General features: G+C 45.1%; 1 long non-coding RNA gene across 1 annotated transcript; it reads right to left on the reverse strand.

Moving 5' to 3' along the window:
- Positions 1-1,122: 1,122 nt before the first annotated feature.
- On the reverse strand, positions 1,123-8,468 carry LOC144172974 (uncharacterized). The gene is made up of 4 exons (XR_013323141.1): positions 8,006-8,468; positions 5,577-5,653; positions 5,311-5,387; positions 1,123-2,398 (listed from the first exon to the last, which is right to left on the reverse strand). It is a non-coding gene; the product is annotated as an uncharacterized LOC144172974 (long non-coding RNA).
- Positions 8,469-13,639: the final 5,171 nt, after the last annotated feature.

A 13,639-nucleotide genomic window follows, 5' to 3' on the forward strand; every position in this document is an offset into this window, starting at 1 on the left:
CGCAGCTGCCGCCGGTGCAGCGGGCGAAGGCGGCCCCCTCATGTCCTCGACGAACGCTTCGGCATTCGTAGAACGCTCCAGCGGTCAACCAGGTGCGGCGTTGAGTGATCTGGGTTCCCCTTCTGACTGCCCTTTGCCTCCGCCTCTACGGTCCGACACTGCGAGTAATGGCCCGCCGGCGAACTTACTGACACTCTAAGAAAAATGGTAGTCAGTATTGACTCATTTTACAGAGTCATTGGCTTGCTACAGAATTGACTACCTTTGGACTCTTATGGGGAGGGTCACCAGACTCTCTTTCAAACAGAGTCCTGGGACTCTTAGGGAGGGAGTCGTGACGAAGAGTCAAAAGTGAGTCTGCAGGACTCCTGATAATTAGTCACGGTGACTCCGAAATAGTAAACAAAAAGAGTCTGCTTGACTACGTTATGGCCCAGCAATGAGAGTCGTCCTGACTCTGTTTGGAAAAGAGTCTTGTGACTCTGTTAGACCGAGTCAAAAAAGCGTATGCAGGACTCTGTAAGGGAAGTCACCTCGACTCCTAATTTTCAAACGAAGGGAGTCTTCATGACTACTTTGCGACTAGTAAAAGTAGTCACTCAGACTCTCCGTTTGGCTACAGAGAGCCCGCTTGGCTACTTTGGCTACTACATAAACCCAGCCAAGTCGCCCTGACCTGCTGAAAGGGAATCCCGTGACCCCTGAGATAGGGCATGCAGGACTCTGCAGCACCGTCACCGACACTGAAAATCTGCAAAGAAAAAGTCCAGTCGACTATTTTCCGACTCGAGCAAACAGAATCCCTTCAGAGTCGATAGGGTAAAAAATACCATACAGATACTATTATGACCCTATAAGGACAGCCATGCATACATGCAAGAAACATCAATGCAAAGTACCAACACAACTATTTTATTGAAATAAAGCCTACAACCGTTTTAAATTTTAAATTATGCATTGGCTCAATGACTAGAAAAAATTGATACAAAATAAAAATGACGAGTTTTTGTCTTAGACAACATATAGTCGACTATAAGAAACGTGAGAAATACAAGATTCAAAATTATCACCTTAGACAACATTTGTGTCTCACATAACAAAAACGTGTTACATCGAACGGGACAAGCAACACTGAGTTCACATATACAAAACACAACCCTACAACAGTGATCAGCCACCAGCTGCTCGCTCAATAACTTAACAAAATGATAAGTAAATATGAAAACACAAATTTTCTTAAAACCACATTTATAGAAAAAATGTTACTAGAAATAAAAATCACGAGTTTGTCTTAGACAACATATACATGAATAGAAGAAACGTGAAAAATACAAGATTCAAACTTATCACCTTAGACAACATTCGTGTCTCAAATAACAAATTGTAACATTCAACGGGTCAAGCAACACTTGAGCTCACATATACAAAACACAACCATACAACAGTGATCAGCCATCAGCTGCTGGCTCACAACTTAACAAAATGTCAAGTGAATATGAAAACACAAATTTTTTTAAAACCACATTATAACAAATATTTGAAAATGTCACTTTAGACAACTGAAGTGAAAAAAGTCTAGAACAATACAACTCGCAAATTGAAAACAGGACAATAAAATACACAAAACAGAGTTCGGGAGAGTGTTATTGCTTAATAAAATTGTAATCTTGAACACATTCCTATTTAATGCATACAGCTGATGATTATGATGATTGTAGGGTTTAACGCGCCGACGCAACGCAGGCGATGAGGCGCGCCGTAGTGGAGGGCTCCGGATTAATTTTGACTACCTGGGGATCTTTATCGTGCGCCGAAATCTCGTACACACGGGCGTTTTTGCTTTTCGCCTCCATCAGAAAAGCAGCCGCCGCGGCCGTTAATGCATACAACTAGGTTCGGCTTTATAATAAGGCCACTTTGACCACTCATACGCAATGCAAATGAACATTAAAAAAGGGTGTTAAAGAATTATGAATTGATGATTGTTATAATTTTCCTGAGAATATTTTGTTCATTTTGGAACACAGAAATTTACTCGGAGGCTATATGTTCCAACACCCACCAGTTGATCTGCTGTCGCTGGACAATGTATTTATTCCCTGGCTTTCCCTGCACGAGCTCTCAAGGTAGTGACTACCTTTGTCGCCGGCATTAAGATGCTCAAGCATGCGCCCGTTTGCACCACCATGAGTTCCTCCGAAACTGTAAAGGTCTGCTTTGCAGACTTCACGTACTGCAGGTTGTATGCCCAGTACATGGCACATACAAGAGCGATTCCTGACGTGAAGTCAAAGACGTTAACGGATACATGTTCGCACACCATCTTAATTGAGTCGGACCCGAGTGGGCTGCTCCCCGTGTACAGCAGAGTCGGGTACGAGGATGCAGTATTTCGGTCCTGTAAAAAAAAAGACAAATAATGCTGAAATTATTTGCTGTAAAAAAAGTTCTTTATGTGAACAGTCATCAATATGTATAAATTATTACTCTGACTGTCTTTACTATGCCACGTGGACTGAAAAAGAAAATACCTGCGATGATAAGTTACAGGGTAAGCTCAGTTATAGTACACCCTCCGGTTATGCGAAGACCCCCTTCATATGATTAATCATTGGGGTCGCAGCAACCTGCCCCTGGAACCTACGCATTAAATACACCGGTTGTATAACGCACAAGTACACGCAGCTAGCTTCATGTGATGCACGACTCGCAACCTGACACCCCTATTGCGGTTAAAAAACCTGTATACTTCCCACCTTTCATGCCGCTTTTTTGCCACATTTTCCTTTAGGCTGTGGCTAGCGTTCCGTCCAGACGGAATACAACTGAGAGCGTAGAGTTCCGTCCAGACGGAGCCGGCGTGAAATTTGTACAGTTCCGTCCAGACGAAAGCAAAACCGGCTGATTAGACGCCATCTTGAGTATTCATATTGGGTGTAGTGGTTGCGCCTCGGATAATGGCGCAATCGTGCCGGGTTCGATTCTCCTGGATCCTGCTTTTTTTTTTTTTGCATGGTTGTGCCAGCGTCTTGTAACAGCTAACTTTGCGCCAAGTCGGTTTAAATTTCGTACTCAACAGAGCCAAGGCCGACGTAGCCATCGCTAGTTACGCTCGATCTCCTGTAATTATTACCAGTGATTAATTAACAGCTAGCGACTCAGGCTAGTCTCAGTGAGTGGTAGCAGTTTGGCCGGTTGGGTAAAAATCAATACCGACTGCTGTCGCTGAAATATTGTAAAGCGGGTGGCGGGTAGCGGCTTGGAGATCCGTTCGGATTGAGATAGAGTTAGTACGATCATCTGTGATTACTAATAATGACTAATAATAAACATTGATTCTGGCTAGTCAGTGAGCGGAAGCGGTTTGGCCTGTTGTGTAAGAAGAAAAAAAAAGATTGCTCTCAACGTGAGCTGTGTTTCCTCTGGACGGAACTTTAGTGACAGCTGCCTTACCGTCTGCACGGAACTCGACGCTTTTCTCTTCGCGTAATAATTAACAGTGACTCTGTCTAGTCAGTGAGCGGAAGCGATTTGGCAGGTTGGGTGAAAATAAAAAAAAGACTGCTCTCAACGCGGGTTGTGTTTCCTTAGGACGGAACTTTAGTGACCCTTTCCGTCTGGACGGAACTCGACACTTTTCTCTTCGCGTTCCGTCCAGACGGAATGGCAACTGTCACTTAAGTTCTGTCCAGAGGAAACATAACTCGCGTTGAGAGCAGTCTTTTTTATCTTTAACCAACCGGCCAAACCGCTTCCACTCACTGACTAGCCTGAATCACTGTTAATTAATCACTGGTAATAATTACAGGAGATCGGGCGTATCTAGCGATGGCTACGCCGGCCTTGGCTCTGTTGAGTACTGTTGAGTACAAAGTGAAGACCGACCGCTCTCACCACATCAATTGTAAATTGGGAGCTAAGTTAGCTGTTACAAAACGCTGGCCCAACCACGCAAAAAAAAAAAATGTCCGGGGGTAATCCAACCTGGTATGATCGTGCCATTATCCGAGGCGCAACCCCTACACCAAATATGAATACTCGAGGTCGCGTCTACTCAGCCGGTTTTACTTTCGCCTGGACGGAACTGTACAAATTGTATGCCGGCTCCATCTGGACGGAACGCTAAGCTCTCAGTTGTATTCCGTCTGGACAGAAGGATAGCGCTCTCCGTCTGGATGGAATTTTAGCACTTGTATATCGTTCCGTCCGGACGGAACGCTAGCCACAGCCTTTCCTTTAACATTGCGCTATCTCCCGGCTTGTCTCTTTGAGGCACTACTCTTTTTTTACTCGTTTCTTTACTACCCCAGTATGCTCAAGGCATTATCTCAAGCAATCGCGACTGCAGCCGCTCGTGCCTGTTTTTTTGTTCACAATCGGTGAAGGGTGCTCAGAGCCACAAGGTCAATTTTTATTTTTCTGGCTGAGCACAACAAACAAATGCCACAAATGCCACTAACGCTTGGTGATAAGATCAAAATAACCGAAGAGACCGAAAAAGCGCTGAGCTACCGCCGACCCTTCTATCTACATTCGTTGCTTCTTTGTTCACGAATAACCCATTTAGCAAATGTCCTGCTTCAGAAAATGCCCTGCTTCACCCACTGCATTTGCATTCTTCTCGCACTTTTGCTATGTTCAGCTTTATCCCATGGCTGTGTGTGTACACAGCTAACACAGCAAAACGTTTTTGGAGGGCACATATTGTGGAAGTAAATTTTTTTTCCTGGAATAGGTGCTTAGGTCACGCACTCACAAATTACATGAGGAGAAGTTACACAGAAAATACCATGTTGCGCCGAACCATTTACAAAGCGCTGTTTGTCCATTTTCGACTTCACATGTCTGTATCTAGTCTGTGCTACTTCAAGATGTTAAAAAACACTAGCAACTACCCCACTGTGGATCTTTCGAAAGCTTGACTTTGCTGACTGATATCTTAAACACACTGGTTCCTTCCCAGGGTCTGGAGCTCCCCTTAAGGCTTCTCTTTATGGTAAGTTACAAAATTGAGGTTATCAAGAAACCGAAATTTTGAGTGCACTTCACCTTTAGGAAAGCAAAAAAAGTACAGGGTCAGGGCTATTTCGCTACCTCTGGTCAAAGTAACCATGAACGTTAAGCCTAAACACGTCAGCCAGCCTTTTAAAGAGCAACAATTTTTTCCCAGCTGCTGTCTCTTACATGTAAACATTTCTTTTAGTTTAAGATTGGGTACACCCTAATATTTTTAATGCCGAGGGCAACTCAAGCCAAGAGCTCTTTGCTAATGTTGCCATCTAATTCGCAAATTAAGCTCACTGTTCTCACCAGTATCGTGAAGATGTCATCCTCTCTTTCCTTCGCCAAATAGGGCAACCAAACAGCAGCGCTGACACCTTTTGCATCTGTAAAGAGAACAAACTAAAGTTGCACAGCCGAACCCAACTGATGGAAACCATTCGCATCGATTTATCCAGTATGTCGAACTCCTTCCGGTAACAGTATAATTGCAGTGAAACATATAGCAAAAATTACGTCTATATCGTATGAAAATACAAGCGAAACCCGCTATATCGAACGGCAAATGTTCTCACCAGTATAGTGAAGATGTCATCCTCTCTTTCCTTCGCCAAATAGGGCAACCAAACAGCAGCGCTGACACCTCTTGCATCTGTAAAGAGAACAAACTAAAGTTGCACAGCCGAACCCAACTGATGTAAACCATTTGCATCGATTTATCCAGTATGTCGAACTCCTTCCGGTAACAGTATAATTGCAGTGAAACATATAGCAAAAATTACGTCTATATCGTATGAAAATACAAGCGAAACCCGCTATATCGAACGGCAAATGACGCAGGAATGCCCCCCCCCCCCCCCCCACCTAGTTGGCTTTTCCTCAAGGCGAAAGAGAAATACTGCCGGCACATTTATCCCGGCCGCTCATCGGCAGTTGGCGGCTCCTTCCCTCCTTCTCGCTCTCCCTCTCTATCGTAACGCACCTGCGCCGTCTAAGGCGAGTTGTCGCACCCCCATGATTAAAATTATCGTGGCCTGTCCACCAGGTTTTTTTTTTTTTGTTCTTTGAGTTTGTACCGCTCGCGCTTTATAGACTTTTTTTCCGAAGTGTAGCTGTGCTGGCTAGCGCTAGAAATGTTTATTTGACGGCTCAGCTAGCGCGAAGCGGCCGAATTTGTAATTCGCCGTGAAGCAGACAATAATAGAGTCAAAAGCGGTGTGGAGCTATAGTACTACAAAGGAATTGTCATCTACTGCAAGATAACGCTCAGTATACTTAGGTATAGCCGGAATTGGCGTGCACACAAATTTCCTTGCCTGCTTCCTTGTGCCTGATTTCCACGTACGTGTGCTTGTTAAGGAGGATATTCCCCGCCTTATGCTCCCGAATGTGGCCTTGCAAACGCTCCTGCGCCACCCTAACGCATAATAATAGTTCACTCCAAAGCCCACACAATGCTAATATACCTTTCGTTAGACCGGCGGCCTATGAACAAAACGCTTACGGTGCGCAAGCTGCAGCAGGATGGTGCGCAATTTCATGTTTATACAAAAAACAAAACATCTACGCGTTGCTGGAGCAGGCGAGACCAGGCTTGCGAGCAAAACATAGAAATGGTCTCATAACGAGCACATCTCTGCGCTGGAGTAGCATTAAAAGCGTTCTGCGCACCTCCTATATTCCTCTAGCACCAGCCACCGTAAGCTTACCGACGCGGTATTCAGACATGATAACCTGAAAAATAAAAACCGCATTTCACTATGCCTCGCCGTACCATTTAACCACAAAGCTACGCCAGCTTCCTCGAGGTCCGAGTATACAGGATTTCGGCGCACGTTAAAGATCCCCAGATGGTCAAAATTAACCCGGAACCCTCCACTACAGCGTTCCTCATTGCCTGCGTTGCGTTAGTGCGTTAAACCCTTCAATCAATCAAGCTTCCTCGAGGTACCCGGCGTTTCCTTTGGTTGATGGCCACTGCAATGGAACAGTTGATGCACCTTCAACCGTTATCAAAGGGAACTTATTTAACACTAGTTCACCTTCACAAACATTATAGTGAGAGTGAGGGCTGGGGGAGGGGAGGAGGGCAGGCCCATTAGTGCTAGTAAAATCTGCGGAGCGGGCAGTACTGAGCATGGTTTGGGCGCGACCCAGGTGTCCATCGTTATTTGCTCAAGTTACTGCACCCTACATGCAAAGCTATGTCGGCAATGTGACGCCAGCACACAGGGGGAGCAGGCGCTCCTGTGAGCCGAGCACACAGTGGCCGTAGATACCATACAATCTCGCGCCGGATCACTAACAATTGTTGTCAGCGCTCTGGCGGCATGGCGACAAAGCAAACATGCGAGCGAGCAGACAGCAACATATCGCAGTGGGACACGCAGCCTCGCTCCCGACATCTCAACTACGCATGTCTGTACGTTTTCCTCGGCCGCTGCCAGGTGACGGCACCGGGATCTTCGGCCGTGCGCTCCGCGGTTCGTATTTGAATTGTTCATTACTGTTAGCGCAAAATTATATTCTACCAATACATACGCGTCCCGCATTTGCACGAAGTGACTGCTGCTCGGCGCCGAAATAAGCCGCTGTCGAACACCTACTCGTTTCTTTTCATGTTGACATTTCGCCCCTCTGTCAGCCTGAGCCAAATTCATCAAAGTGCACTCAGCGTTCCGTGTTCAGGGTCAAATAAAAGCGCCAGAAGAAGTAAAACAAACTTTCACTGCGCCTAGACCGTGGAGCGGCCATCGTGTTCAAGGTCGCCGTTTCGTCGGCGGTGAGCCATCGGCGGCGGCTAGCGCCAACGGTCATGCTGCCCTGTTCGCATACTCAGGCCGTCGAAAAACCTGCCACTCACGCAGACATGCGGTTAGACGCTTCTGCCACGACTGTCCGCATAGTATTCAAGCAGCATATTACACAATTGAGCGTTATTCGCAGAGTGCACGAAGTATTTTCACGAGGGAAAATCTCTCGCCGCGGTGAATACTTCACTTACCTCTATCAGATGCAGTTTCTGTGTTGCCGCAGCTCCGTCCGTATATCTTCCCATATCATGGACGCTGTCCTCACGTGGAGCACGGCAAAAGCACTGTAAAATTGTCGCGACACTGACCAGCAAGACCACGTAGTTACGAAAACCACCCTAACGGCCACAACACAAAGAACGCCCCTCCCGGCGGAGCACGCCGGCAGTTCAAAAATTTCCACTCCGCGGCGCCTGCTCGCCTGCTCGCGGGAAACGCCTGACGTCACATCTGCGGCGACCAATCAGAGCGGCATCTTTTTTTTTTTGTTTTCTATGCTCCTCGTATCTGTTCCCCTCTCCCGCAAAGTTGCGCCCCAACCCGAGTCAAAGAAGAGTCGCCAAAATTATGACTATGTTCTGTGACTCCCTTTTGACTCACCAAGCGTTAAAGGTAGTCGCGGCGCCGGGGACTCTCTTTTGACCACCTTTTTTCTTAGAGTGTGAAGAAAACACGCCCTCCTCGCGTTGGTGCATCGGAAGCTTCTGAGTTGGTTGTGGTGCGCTCACCACCGAGATCCAGGACCATCTTTTTTTCAAAACTGTCGGCTAACACCACATCTGCTCAACTGTTTGCCCACTTGTCAACTGTGCAAGTTACGCCATTGTCGTGCAAACGCCAAGTACGACCCCTATTCTTCCTTTTGCGTAACCGTTAACGACGAGTGTTTTAGGCGCCTGAAGCGACCCGTCTATGTGGCCAAAAGGCTGCCTTTTCAAGCCGTTTCTAGGCAAGGTCCACCCTGGTATGCTGCACAGCTGCGAAATAACGGAAAATGATCATTAAGTACGAGAGTCTCGACATATACTATCAAAACAATCGAGGTCTACGAACTAAGTCCTCTGAATTTATTAGAAATATTGTATGCTCTAAAATTTCTGCTATTGTGATTAGTGAAACCTGGTTTTCCGATTATATCTCGTCTTCCGACTATTTCCCTTCTAACTATCAAATCTTTAGAAGCGACAGAAAATTAACTGGACCTAAACAAAAAGGTGGCGGGGTTCTCATTGCCCTTGATCATTCAGTGCAGTGCATTTGGCGTGCTGACCTCGAGACCCTAGACGAATCAGTCTGGCTTGAGGTAGGCCTCACGAGGGGCGAGAAGCTTCCCACCGGTGCATTCTATATATCCCCGGATATATTACCTTCTGAATTAAGTCGAACACTCACATCTACAGAAAATGTCTCAAATGCACACACCAATCATAAGCTTATCATACTTGGGGACTTCAACACCCCAGGTATTCGCTGAAACAGTCTTTCCTTTGAGCAAAAAAGCCATTATGCAGCGCAGAAATGCAGCATGCTATTAGATTTTCAATCGTTCACCTCTATGCAGCAGTTTTGCCGTATAGAAAACTGTTCTGGTAATGTTCTAGATTTGTGCTTCTCAAACTTAAAAAACGTGCAAGTGTGTGCCTCCGAAATATCCCTTGTGGACACCGACAAGTTTCACCCACCTCTTATTGTCTCTGTCTCGGTCACGACGCAGCATCGCTCTGGCGGTGTTGACAATTGTGCAGTCCAGCGATATGCTTTCAAGCGTGGAGATTGTGCTGGGCTATATCACTTTTATTCATGTGCCGAATGGTCTAGAGTTTTTTATATTATTGTTGTTGATGAACAGGTTCGACGTTTTACCGAAATCGTCAGAAGTGGCATAAAAAAGTACATCCCTTGTTAAAAGCCTGTTCGTTCCAAATTTCCCCACTGGTTTTCTAAAGAACTTCGAAGTTCGCTTAAATTTAAGGACAGCGCCCACAAAAAGGTCAAGCGTTCTGGCCTTGACAAGTAGAAAGCGGAGTTTAGTCGGTATCGCTCACTTTGTAAAATCCTCTACCGGCGTGACCACCAGCTCTATATAGAATCGTTAGAGGTTGCTGCGTCTGAGAAACCGGCTGAATTCTTGAGGTATGTACGCGGCCGTTCTAAGCCGTCTAAAGAACACGTTAGCCTGCTTAATTCCGATGGTGAAGAGGTTGAGGATGTTGCCACCAGTTTTGATCAGTACTTTTATTCTGAGTTTCAACTGCCAGATGGCAACGACGAACGCCTATCGTTTAATAACTCTAATTTTAACACACCTATGTTCGATGAAAAAATTGTCAATGAGAGCCTTCAACGGGTGAAACCATCATTTTCCTATGCTGGAGATGAAATTCCAGCAGCCCTCATGAAGGCTCACGGAAACATTTTTGTGCCTGTCTTAACTTACATTTATAATAACTGCTTTCTTTTAGGTACATTTCCTCGGAAATGGAAGATCGCTCGAATTTTTCCAATATTTAGGTCTGGTGATAAGTCAGCCGTTTCTAACTATCGCCCGATCTCACTTCTTTGTGTCGCCTCAAAACTCTTTGAGTCAGTTCTGCACAAAGATCTTGCTGCCTGCGTCAAGAACGTTGTGATACCACATCAGCACGGCTTTTTCTCGGCTCGATCGACGGTCATAAATCTTGCAAGCTTTATGACACAAGCTTTGGCTGCAGTTTTTGAAAACGGCCAGTTGGACGTTATTTATTTTGACCTCAGTAAGGCGTTTGATGTGGTGAACCATCAGTTAATTATTACCAAGCTTGCTAAGTCCGGTGTAGTCGCAAGCCTTGTTACCTTGTTGTCCAACTATCTCCTTGACCGGTCCTTTTATGTAGATTTTAACTACGAAAAGTCTAGTGTTTACCCTGCAACAAGTGGGGTACCTCAGGGTTCCGCGCTGAGTCCAATATTGTTTTCTATCTTTATCAATGATGTGTCAACAGTGTTAACACACTCTTCTTTTCTTCTCTATGCTGATGATGTCAAACTATTTTAACACATTAGCGGTGTTCAGGACTCCTGTGCCTTGCAGAGGGATGTGTCGGAATTATTGGTCTGGTGCAGGAAAAACTGCCTAATTTTAAACCCCGCTAAAACAAAGGTTGTCACCTACAGCCGGAAAACCCACCATCTGCTGTTTTCCTACAGTATTGAGGGAGCTCCTCTGCAAAGGGTTAAGGAGATTAGGAACCTAGGGGTGCTTTTCGACGGTACCCTCTCTTTTTCTCCTGATATTAGGCTCATCATCCAGCGAGCGCTCTGAAGTCTTGGAAATGTGTGTCAGATTACAAAGGAATTCTTTTCTCCAGATCCATTTCTAATGCTATACAATGCAATATGTATACCACAGTTAGAATATGCTTCTGTTGCCTGGAACGGCATCTCCAAATCTAGTAGTGAATTAATAGAACGTGTGCAGAAGAAATTTTTATCCTTATTTAGGCACCGTCATCACAATCACAGTTTTCATCCTGATTCTGACTTACCCATAGTCCCTTCCATCCCTTCCTTGAACTGCAGGCGTATGCATCCAGACCTTACATTTCTTCACAAAATTGTTCATGGTGATCTTTCTTGCGCAGACCTGCTTAACTGTTTAGAGTTTAGTGCACCACAAAGGCCCACCAGATTGCATCGCCCGTTCTTGACCGCTGCGCGCAACTCCAATCATTCTCCTGCGCGCAGAATACAGAATTGTTACAATCGCGTCTTTGAATGCCTTGACATCTTTCAGACATTCTTTACAATTTACCGTACAGTGCTGTTGAATACAGTATGTTAAACATATATGATGTGTCTGTCGTTTTTTTTTCTGGATTTTGGTTTCTCTGCGGTTGTGTCTGTCCAACTGATAGTTGCCTATTTTTGAAACTGTTTACTGTCATTTGTTCGTCTTATCATTTGTCTCTACACTCTTGCCGTTGTTTTTGTTGTATAACTGTCAACCTTTGTTACTCTGCCTGTCGTGTGGTCTTTACGACAGGCCGAGCAACATAGGCATCTTCGTTTTTTATTTTTTACCTGTACCCAGGCTCCGCTTGTGCTTTATTTCTGTCATTTCCACTACTTCAATTAGTGTGTGTCTTCTCGCTTGTTTGTTTCTTGCTATATGTTTCTTGTATTTTATTTTCATGTAACTATCCGTGCGCCAGCACTCAGGCCTCTGGCTGTTCCTGGGCACGTAAATAAACATGATTGATTGATTGATTGATTGATTGGTTGATTGATTGATTGATTGATTGATTGATTGATTGATTGATTGATTGATTGATTGATTGATTGATTGATTGATTGATTGATTGATTGATTGATTGATTGATTGATTGATTGATTGATTGATATTATTATCATTATCATTATTCCACTCTTCGCGCGAACTACTTATTTACTGCGAGGGCAATGTCTCCTGAATGCGGTAACTGCGGTGCGTCAATATTTCACAGGGACTAATTTCGCTCGAGGAGCCGTATAGTGCTTCAGGCTCTAGTAACCGGCACGCGTCCGATATGCATTGTAGCAAGCACCAATTGCGTTTGGAAAGTGCAGTGCGGCTAATAGAACTACCAAATTTTTTACACAAACTTCAATATGCATTCGGAAAGCAAAAAACAACGTTCAAAATGCAAGTTTATATTTTCTAAGATACGATAGCTTCTGAGAGATATGCTTACCGGCCGTTTTGTGGCTGTCACACACTGCCGAGGCTGTCACATGAGCCGCGAGACTTTCACGTTTATATTTCCCGCCAGCCCCAAGCGCATGTCATGGGTAGCGCGTAAAAATTAACTGTGCATGCATTCCCCCCTGCTTCCACTTTCAACCTGTGTAGGCATCAACCGGCTACCGTGAATGGGCGCGTGCTTTCGGGTGAAATACATGGGCAAAAATGCCGCGCGGAGAGCCTTTCATGCTGGAAAAAATTGTGGGCTCACGTCAGCTTTGTAAGCGCCCAAGTTAGCCTGGTAGCGCCTGATAAGAGCCATAAAAGCATCATCAGGCAATTTCGCAGCTTGGAAACGAAGAATCGGTGGTGGTTAGGAGAATAAGTGTTTGTGAAACAGGTGTCGGTAGGGGCGAGGACGGGCGCTGCAGGGCCCCCGAGTAAATCGGCTTTACCGGGATGAAACCTGGGGGGTTGGACATATACTACTACGCAGTAAAATGAAACAAAAGCCTGGTGTTCAAAGCCATTACGGACGCACATTTTGTGAGTATACATGGGCATCAAACCCCCCTAATGTTTGATAACGGCATCCACACGCTTGAATCACGCAAGCGTGATTTGCGACTTGAATTTCTTTTTCTGTTGCTGAACCGCAGACGGTCGGTAGACCCATCCCCGTACTTATATTTTCTTGCAACCAGGCCAACACCGCACTTTCATTTTAACTTACTAACCCCATTTTTTGCCAGAACTGATACGTTCACGTATTCGCCTTTCCCTCGGACCGTGTTTCACTGGGACACGTTAAGTGAACCGTATTCTGCACACATTCTTTAGAGTAATCGCATTTCTTGTTGCCCTTGAGTTGTTACTTTTCTTGAACCATTATATCTACCAAATGCCCGTCCTGCTGAGACCTACCGTGGTCTGCAGTATGTATAAAATAAATAAATAAACAAATAAATTTTTAGAAATAACTATTATTTGGAAGTACCACTTGTTCCGTTGTCATCCTGCATTGTCTGCGTCATTTTTGCGCTATAGTTGTCCACCAAAACGAGACAATTGGCGTAAGCTGCCTGTCACCAATAAATTCATGCAGACATAAGCAAGCTAACAGCAC

This window comes from Haemaphysalis longicornis, unplaced genomic scaffold, assembly GCF_048455015.1.
Source record: "Haemaphysalis longicornis isolate Haplotype H1 unplaced genomic scaffold, Haemaphysalis longicornis Haplotype H1 scaffold_28, whole genome shotgun sequence".
Classification (NCBI taxonomy): domain Eukaryota; kingdom Metazoa; phylum Arthropoda; class Arachnida; order Ixodida; family Ixodidae; genus Haemaphysalis; species Haemaphysalis longicornis.